Source organism: Rhinopithecus bieti, unplaced genomic scaffold, assembly GCF_001698545.2.
Source record: "Rhinopithecus bieti isolate Rb0 unplaced genomic scaffold, ASM169854v2 scaffold_50799, whole genome shotgun sequence".
NCBI lineage: Eukaryota > Metazoa > Chordata > Mammalia > Primates > Cercopithecidae > Rhinopithecus > Rhinopithecus bieti.
In genome coordinates this window covers 365,303-373,004 of record NW_016819917.1, presented here as the reverse complement: position 1 = coordinate 373,004, position 7,702 = coordinate 365,303, and the positions used below count along the sequence as shown (strand labels likewise).

Below are 7,702 nucleotides of genomic sequence, written 5' to 3'. Positions count from 1 at the left end.
TTATTCCTAGGTTATATTAGTAATGCAACAAAGAGTAATATTTAAAAGTAATATTAAAAAGTAATATTAAAAGCTAATGATTAATAATGATTGATAATTGTTCATGATCATCTCTGTATCATGAATTTGTATTATGACTATTCTTATTCTAACTATTTTCTCTATTATACTGAAACAGTTTGTGCCTTCATTCTCTTGCCTCGGCACCTGGGTAATCCTCTGCCCTACAGAGATCAAGCCACTGCACTACAGCCTGGGTGGGAAGAGCCAAACTCCAATATACACACACACACACGAAAGAATTTTAGAAGTGGTGTACCTTCTCAGTCCTTTCATGTATACATGCAAATTTCTATTTACATTATACATTACAACACTTACAAATAATATAATTTATCTCCCATATTTTAAATATGTGCTGTTATGTCTGACTAAGTCCCCGGAGGTACACAGTCACCCTCATCTGAGATGTGTAGGAATGTCTGGGGGTTTAGGAAGTCACTTATGGACATGTGAATGTGGGGATGCCTGTTTGATGTCCCAGTAGAGAGCTGAGGAGACAACTGGACACAGGATTGTAGAGCTCAGGGGAGAAACCTGCAGGGGACATGGAGCCGTGTAGGTGGGTTAAAGCTGTGAGATGATAAAGTTCAAGGTGATTTGAGTCTAACCTGCTGTTTTTGCTCTTCTTGGTTTTTTTTTTTTTTAAAGTTCTGGAGGACTGGAATCCATTTAAAATTCGAGTTACGGCCGGGCGCAGTGACTCATGCTTGTAATCCCAGCACTTTGGGAGGCCAAGGGGATGAATCACAAGATCAAGAGATCAAGACCATCCTGGCCAATGTGGTGAAACCCCACCTCTATTAAAAATACAAAAATTGGCCGGGCGTGGTGGCTCAAGCCTGTAATCCCAGCACTTTGGGAGGCCAAGACGGGAGGATCATGAGGTCAGGAGATCGAGACCATCCTGGCTAACACGGTGAAACCCTGTCTCTACTAAAAACTACAAAAAAAAAAACCTAGCCGGGCGAGGTGGCGGTACCTGTAGTCTCAGCTACCCGGGAGGCTGAGGCAGGAGAATGGCATGAACCTGGGAGGCGGAGCTTGCAGTGAGCTGAGACCCGGCCACACCACTCCAGCCTGGGTGACAGAGCGAGACTCCGTCTCAAAAAAAAAAAAAAAAAAAAAAAAAAAAATACAAAAATTAGCTGGGTGTGGCAGCATGCGCCTGTAGTCCCAGCTACTCGGAGGCTGAGGCAGGAGAATTGCTTGAACCCAGGATGGGGAGGCTGCAGTGAGCCAAGATCATGCCACTGTGTGGGGAAAAGAAAGAGAGATCAGACTGTTACTGTGTCTGTGTAGAAAAAAGTAGACATAAAAGACTCCATTTTGTTTTGTACTAAAAGCAATTCTTCTGCCTTGAGATGCTGTTAATCTGTAACCCTACCCCCAACCCTGTGCTCGCAGAAACATGTGCTGTGTTGACTCAGGGTTTAATGGATTTAGGGCTGTGCAGGTTGTGCTTTGTTAAACAAGTGCTTGAAGGCAGGATGCTTGGTAAAAGTCATCACCATTCTCTCATCTCAAGTACCCAGGGACACAATACACTGTGGAACGCCACAGGGACCTCTGCCTAGGAAAGCCAGGTATTGTCCAAGGTTTCTCCCCATGTGACAGTCTGAGATATGGCCTCTTGGGAAGGGAAAGACCTGACTGTCCCCCAGCCCGACACCCGTAAAGGGTCTGTGCTGAGGAGGATGAGTGAAAGAGGAAGGCCTCTTTGCAGTTGAGATAAAAGGAAGGCATCTGTTTCCTGCTTGTCCCTGGGAATAGAATGTCTCGGTGTAAAATCCGATTGTATGTTCTATTCACTGAGATAGGAGAAAACCACCTTATGGCTGGAGATGAGACATGCTGGTGGCAATACTGCTCTTTAATGCACCGAGATGTTTTTATACATCTCGCACATCAAAGCACAGCACCTTTCCTTAAACTTATTTATGACACAGAGATCTTTGTTCACATTTTCCTGCTGACTTTCTCCCCCATTACCCTATTGTCCTGCTTCATCCCCCTCTCTGAGGTGGTAGAGATAGTGATCATCCCGTCTCCAAGATGGAGACCCTTGTCTCTACCATCTCCAGTGCTGGCATGGGTCCTCTGTATGCTGAGCGCTGGTCCCCTGGGCCCACTGTTCTTTCTCTATACTTTGTCTCTGTCTCCTATTTTCTCAATCTCTCATCCAGCCTGATAAGAAACACACACAGGTGTGGATGGGCTGACCCCCTTGACCACTGCACTCCAGCCTGGGCAACAGAGCAAGACTCTGTCCTCAAAAAAAAAAAAAAAAAAGGAAGTCTGGAGACACTATCCGCTTCCATCCATAGTGCAGACCCTGCTGGAGCCACTGTCGGGAAGAGTCCATGAAGACAGTAGCAGGGATGCATGTGGAACTGACTGTTGGAGAAAGAAACCTTCTATCTGTTGCATGTAAGAATGTGATTGGAGCTACAAGGGCCTCCTGGAGAATAAGCAGCTGCACTGAACAGGAAGAAGAAAGCAAGGGAGGAGAAGACAGCCTAGGAATGATTTGGGGGTATTCGCAAATATTTGAGACTGAGCTAACATTAATCTGTTGTGACATTCTGGATGTGCTGGACAAACCCCTCATTCCAGCAGCTAACACTGGCGAGTCCAAGGTTTTCTATTATAAAATGAAAGGGGACTACACAGGTATCTGGCAGAATTTGCCACAGGAAATGACAGGAAGGAGGCTGCGGAGAATAGTCTAGTGGCTGATAAAGCTGCTAGTGATACTGCATTGACAGAACTTCCACCAACTCGTCCTATCTGCTTAGGTCTTGCTCTCAATTGTTTTATATTCTACTAGGAAATTCTTAATTCCCCCAACCATGCCTCAGGTTGGCAAAGGTTGGATACGCTGAGTGGAGAAAGCTATAAGGACTCTACACTTATCATGCAGTTGTTTCGTGATAATCTGACACTACGTACTTCGGACATGCAGGGTAACAGAGAAGAGCAGAATAAAGAAGCTCTGCAGGACGTGGAAGACTCAAATTAGTGAGCCATAGAAGGCAACAAGAGAAACTGTGACCACCCGAGCCCTCCCCATTCCACCCCTTGGAAACTCCCCACTGTCACCAAGAACCACTAAATCTGACCTTTACATTTGGTCTCAGAATTTGGTTCCTGCCCTGTTGGGTTTTGTTTTGTTTTGTTTTGTTTTCACAGTTTTCAAAAGTTCTTAAAGGCAAGAGTGAATTTCTGTGGATTTTACTGGTCCCAGGTTTTAGGTTCTTTAAGACACTAACCGAACTACATACAGGCTTCTTCACCATTACTGTGTTGTCTCCGTGCCAGATGTGGCAAAATCACTGCTAGAAATGGAAATGACATTTGAAAGCCATTAGACCTCTAGGTGAGGCAAGCACCTAAGAGAGAGGTTAATCACACGATAGAGGCATAAGTGATATCGGTTTCTATTTTTCTAATGGCTTAAACTGCATTTTATACCAATGTCTGAAAGTAATTGGGTGTTAGCTTGAGACAGTTAGAGGTTGTTTGGGGAAGGAGTTTGTTGTAATGGTTTTGCTGTAAAAAATGTTTCAAACTCTGCTGAAATGTTGCTGAAAAGCATGGTGCTGGTAACAGTTCAACAGTCCGTGGCTGCTCATTCTTGCCTACTTTACGCTCCCACTGAAGCAGGTTAGTGTTGAAGGTGGTATGGAGAAGCCAGCATGGCTGTTCAATGCTTTGTTCTTCTCCTTTCCCCTCCCCCTACCTCCTTCCCCTCACTCCTCCCCTCCTTCACTCACTCAACCTCTTTTGTTCAGTATGTCTAACTTGAGGGTAATCTGTACTACTGGATATCTGACTGCAGCCACAGATACAGAATCCGTATTGTTTTTACTAAAACACAGCATGGAAGTAACATTAAACTTAAGTGAAACAAAACTAAATTAAAATGTCAGACTAAAAAAAAAAAAAATTTCAGTTAAAACTAAGCACTACCCTCTCCCAGAAGAAAAGCCACACACTGTACTTTGTCAGTCATTTCAGGGGTCAGTGTCACTCTGACTGAGCTTTCCTGGTCTTATTCCTCACCTCTATGTTATCCTGAGAAGCTCTGAGGTGAGGAGGAAGGAGGTGTGGCTGATTCCCATGTGACGGCCTGGAAGGCCCAGTAGGCCCAGTGGTCTTCCTCCACTGGAAAGTTCCAAAACAAGCCAGGAGTGTGGCTCACCCCTGTAATCCCAGCACATTGGGAGGTTGAGACAGGCAGATCACTTCAGCTCAGAAGTTTGAAACCAACCTGGGCAACATGGTGAAACCCCATCTCTACCAAAAATACAAAAGATTAGCCATGCTTCCTGGCACACATCTGTGGTCCCAGTTACTTGGGAGGCTGATGCAAGAAGATCACTGGAACTTGGGACAAAGAGGTTACAGTGATCCAAGACTGTACCACTGCATTCCAGCCTAAGTAACAGAATGACATGCCACTTTGGAAAAAAAAAAAATGCCAAAACCATCTTGTATATTCTTGAGCAAAAAAAACTTCTTTTGAAGTCTAAGGTTCCGATGGCATCAATCCCAAACATGTAATTACTCACTCCCAGAAAGTCACAGAAATATGTTGAAAATATACACACTGTGAACACAGAGCTGCAGGTGTTTAAAACACTGAAAAAGGGGCAGCTGTAGAAATGAGATCTGAGCAAATGTTTTCTTCATGAACACACGGGCTCTGCTAAACCAAGGTTCAAAGTCAGTCCAGCCCATCCTTCAACATCTGCCTAAAATATTATGGACCAGAGGGACTTAAATTCATTACGTTACAAATAGAGGAAGCAACATGTCATCACTTCATCATCACATCCAATCAACTCACCCCTCATCTACACCCACGGTCCCTCTTTGTCTTCATTACTGTTTCCCTCCCTCATTCTGTATACAGTTGTCATTCTCATCTTCTCTCAGATTAGAATTAGCCAGGCATGGTAGCACATGCCTATCATCCTGGCTCCTTGAGAGGCTAATATGGGTGTCACTTGAGCCCATGAATTCGAGGCCACTGTAAACTAGAATTGTGCCATTGCACTCCAGACTGGGCCCCAGAGTGACACCTTGTCTCTTAAATAAGGAAGTTTGGAATCAGAGACATATTGGCTCACTAGTGTAGCTTCAAATGCGTTACAAAATCAGACAAAAATATCTTCCCTAGTTTGTCTCCTTTCCCAGAATTTACCAGATACCAATGCACATTAACATGCTGAAGGGGGCCTGCCCCTCCACACCTGTGTGCATTCCTCACAAGATGGAAATAAGAGACTGAGAAAAGAAATAAGACACAGGGACAAAGTATAGAGGGAGAAGAGTGGGTCCAGGGGACCGGCGCTTTGCAAGTAAGACCTGCATTGGCCTCAGCCTCTGAGTTCCCTCAGTATTTATTGATCACTATCTCTACTATCTCAGTGAGGGGGATGTGGCAGGATTATAGGGTAATGGTGGGGAGAGGGTCAGCAGGAAAAGACTTGAGCAAAGGACTCTGGGTCATAAATAAGTTTAAGGAAAGTCGCTGTGCCTGGATGTGCACACAGGCCAGATTTACGTTTGACTTTACACAAACATCTCAGTGCAGTAAAGAACAGTATTGCCGCCAGCATGTCTCACCTCCAGCCATAGGGCAGTTTTCTCCTATCTCAGTAAATAGAATATACAGTCAGGTTTTACACCAAGACATTCCCTTCCCAGGGACGAGCAGGAGACAGATGCCTTCCTCTGATCTCAACTGCAAAGAGGCCTTCCTCTTTCACTCATCCTCCTCAGCACAGACCCTTTATGGGTGTCGGTAAGGTCTTTCCCTTCCCATGAGGCCATATCTCAGGCTGTCTCAGTGGGGGAAAACTGGACAATACTCAGGCTTTCTTGAGCAGAGGTTCCTGCTCCTTTCTGCAGTGCATTGTGTCCCTGGTTAATCGAGAATGCGAGAATGGCAATGGTGCCTTTCACAAACCATACTGACTGCAAGAACTTTTTAAACAAGAACCAGCATCTTGCACAAGCCCGAGACCAATTAAATCTTGCTTCAATACACACCATGTTTCTGTGAACACAGGGTTGGGGCTAAGGTTACAGATTAAACAGCATCTCAAAGCATAAGAATTTTTCCTTGTTACAGATCAAAATGGAGTTTCTTATGTCTTCTTTTCTACATGGACACAGTACACAGTCTGGTCTCCTCTTTTTTTTTCCCCCAATGTATGACTATTCATATATATAGTTTCTCTGATCTGGTCCACAAAGAGCTAAATGTGCACCCAGCTGTGGCCGCTGAACAATCCCTGCCGCCCAACATCACTGACTGCACGGGACCCTCACCCTGTCTCCATCCATGTCTGGTGTGAGCCCTTCCCAGGCCCATGCCCAGTGCAGCCTCTTCCCAAGCTCATTCACTAGGTTATAGGAGATGGAATTTAAGTCAAGATGACAAGGACTGAGAAAAGTCTTGGGTGAGTGCGAGCAAATGTGTGAGGCAGGATGCTTCAGACTCACAGAAGACTGGCTACTACAATGCCTGGCATTTCAGAAAGGAAAGAGACAGCGGAATCCACCGAGGAATATCACTCACCTGAGGAAGAGCCATCCCTGGATCCTTTTCTTTGCTCTTCTTGGTGGCTTCCTCACGTAACATGAGTCTTTGGAAATCCTGTGTGTGAAAAAACATCAGAGATTTAATGTTTAGAAACCACTCACTCCTTTCCTGTGACAAAACACACACACAGGGGGAGACTTCTCCCGGGAGAAAGACGGTCCTCTGCTGCCCACTGCACCAAAGATTATGCAGAGATAAGACGTCCCACAGCAAGACCTACAAGGGTAATTTTGACCCATTTCCAGATCTTGCTCCCCTCCTGAAATAGTCCACACACGCGCTGCGGAAGGACACAGACCTTCAGGCCACAGATCTGGCCCTAACCAAACCCCACGCAGAGCACAGCCCCCTCACCTCCCTGTGGATCACAGGCTGATCTCAGCTCTCAACATGGAGGAAACTGCCTTGACGTTCAGTGCTGGACACTGATGAGAATCACCAGCGTCATAGTGAATATTACTGAGGGTGGGTTTAAATCTATGATAACAGCAATCTCTGATAAAACAGCATAAAAGATGGATTTCCAAAATGTCTGAGAACCCTAATGTGAAGCCAGGCTTGAGCTCCACTCAGAGGGCACCAGCCCAGCACAGCCTCACCTTCTGGCTCTGCCCTCTGCTTGGGGACTTGTTCCCACCAGGATCCAGTGAACAGCGAAGGAGCAAAAAGAATCACACAGAACAGGCAACATGGACCATAGAGCAGAGGTGGGGGTGAAGGTGGAGCTGCCATGTCAAATGGGGGACTGTGGGTGATCAGAAGTTTCCACAGAAAACGTGATGTCAGCACAAAGATTTAGGGAAGAAACGCTGCTTGTCACTTGTAGCTGAAGGGTCAGAGAGTCCTAGGCAGAGGGACCGCCCGAGTGAAGGCCCAGAGAAAGGAGCAACCTCAGTCCCAGAAAAAGGAAAGAAGCCTGCGTGTCTGGAGCAGAGGGAGCAAGGAGAACCCAGGCAGGAGATGAAGTCAGAGGGGTCCTGGGAGCCCAGATCCATACGGATGAGGTCTTGAAATATTTTTCTCTCA

General features: G+C 45.7%; 1 pseudogene; it reads left to right on the top strand.

Moving 5' to 3' along the window:
* The first annotated feature begins 1,947 nt into the window (after nucleotides 1-1,947).
* Nucleotides 1,948-3,084, top strand: LOC108520070 (14-3-3 protein epsilon pseudogene; annotated as a pseudogene).
* Nucleotides 3,085-7,702: the final 4,618 nt, after the last annotated feature.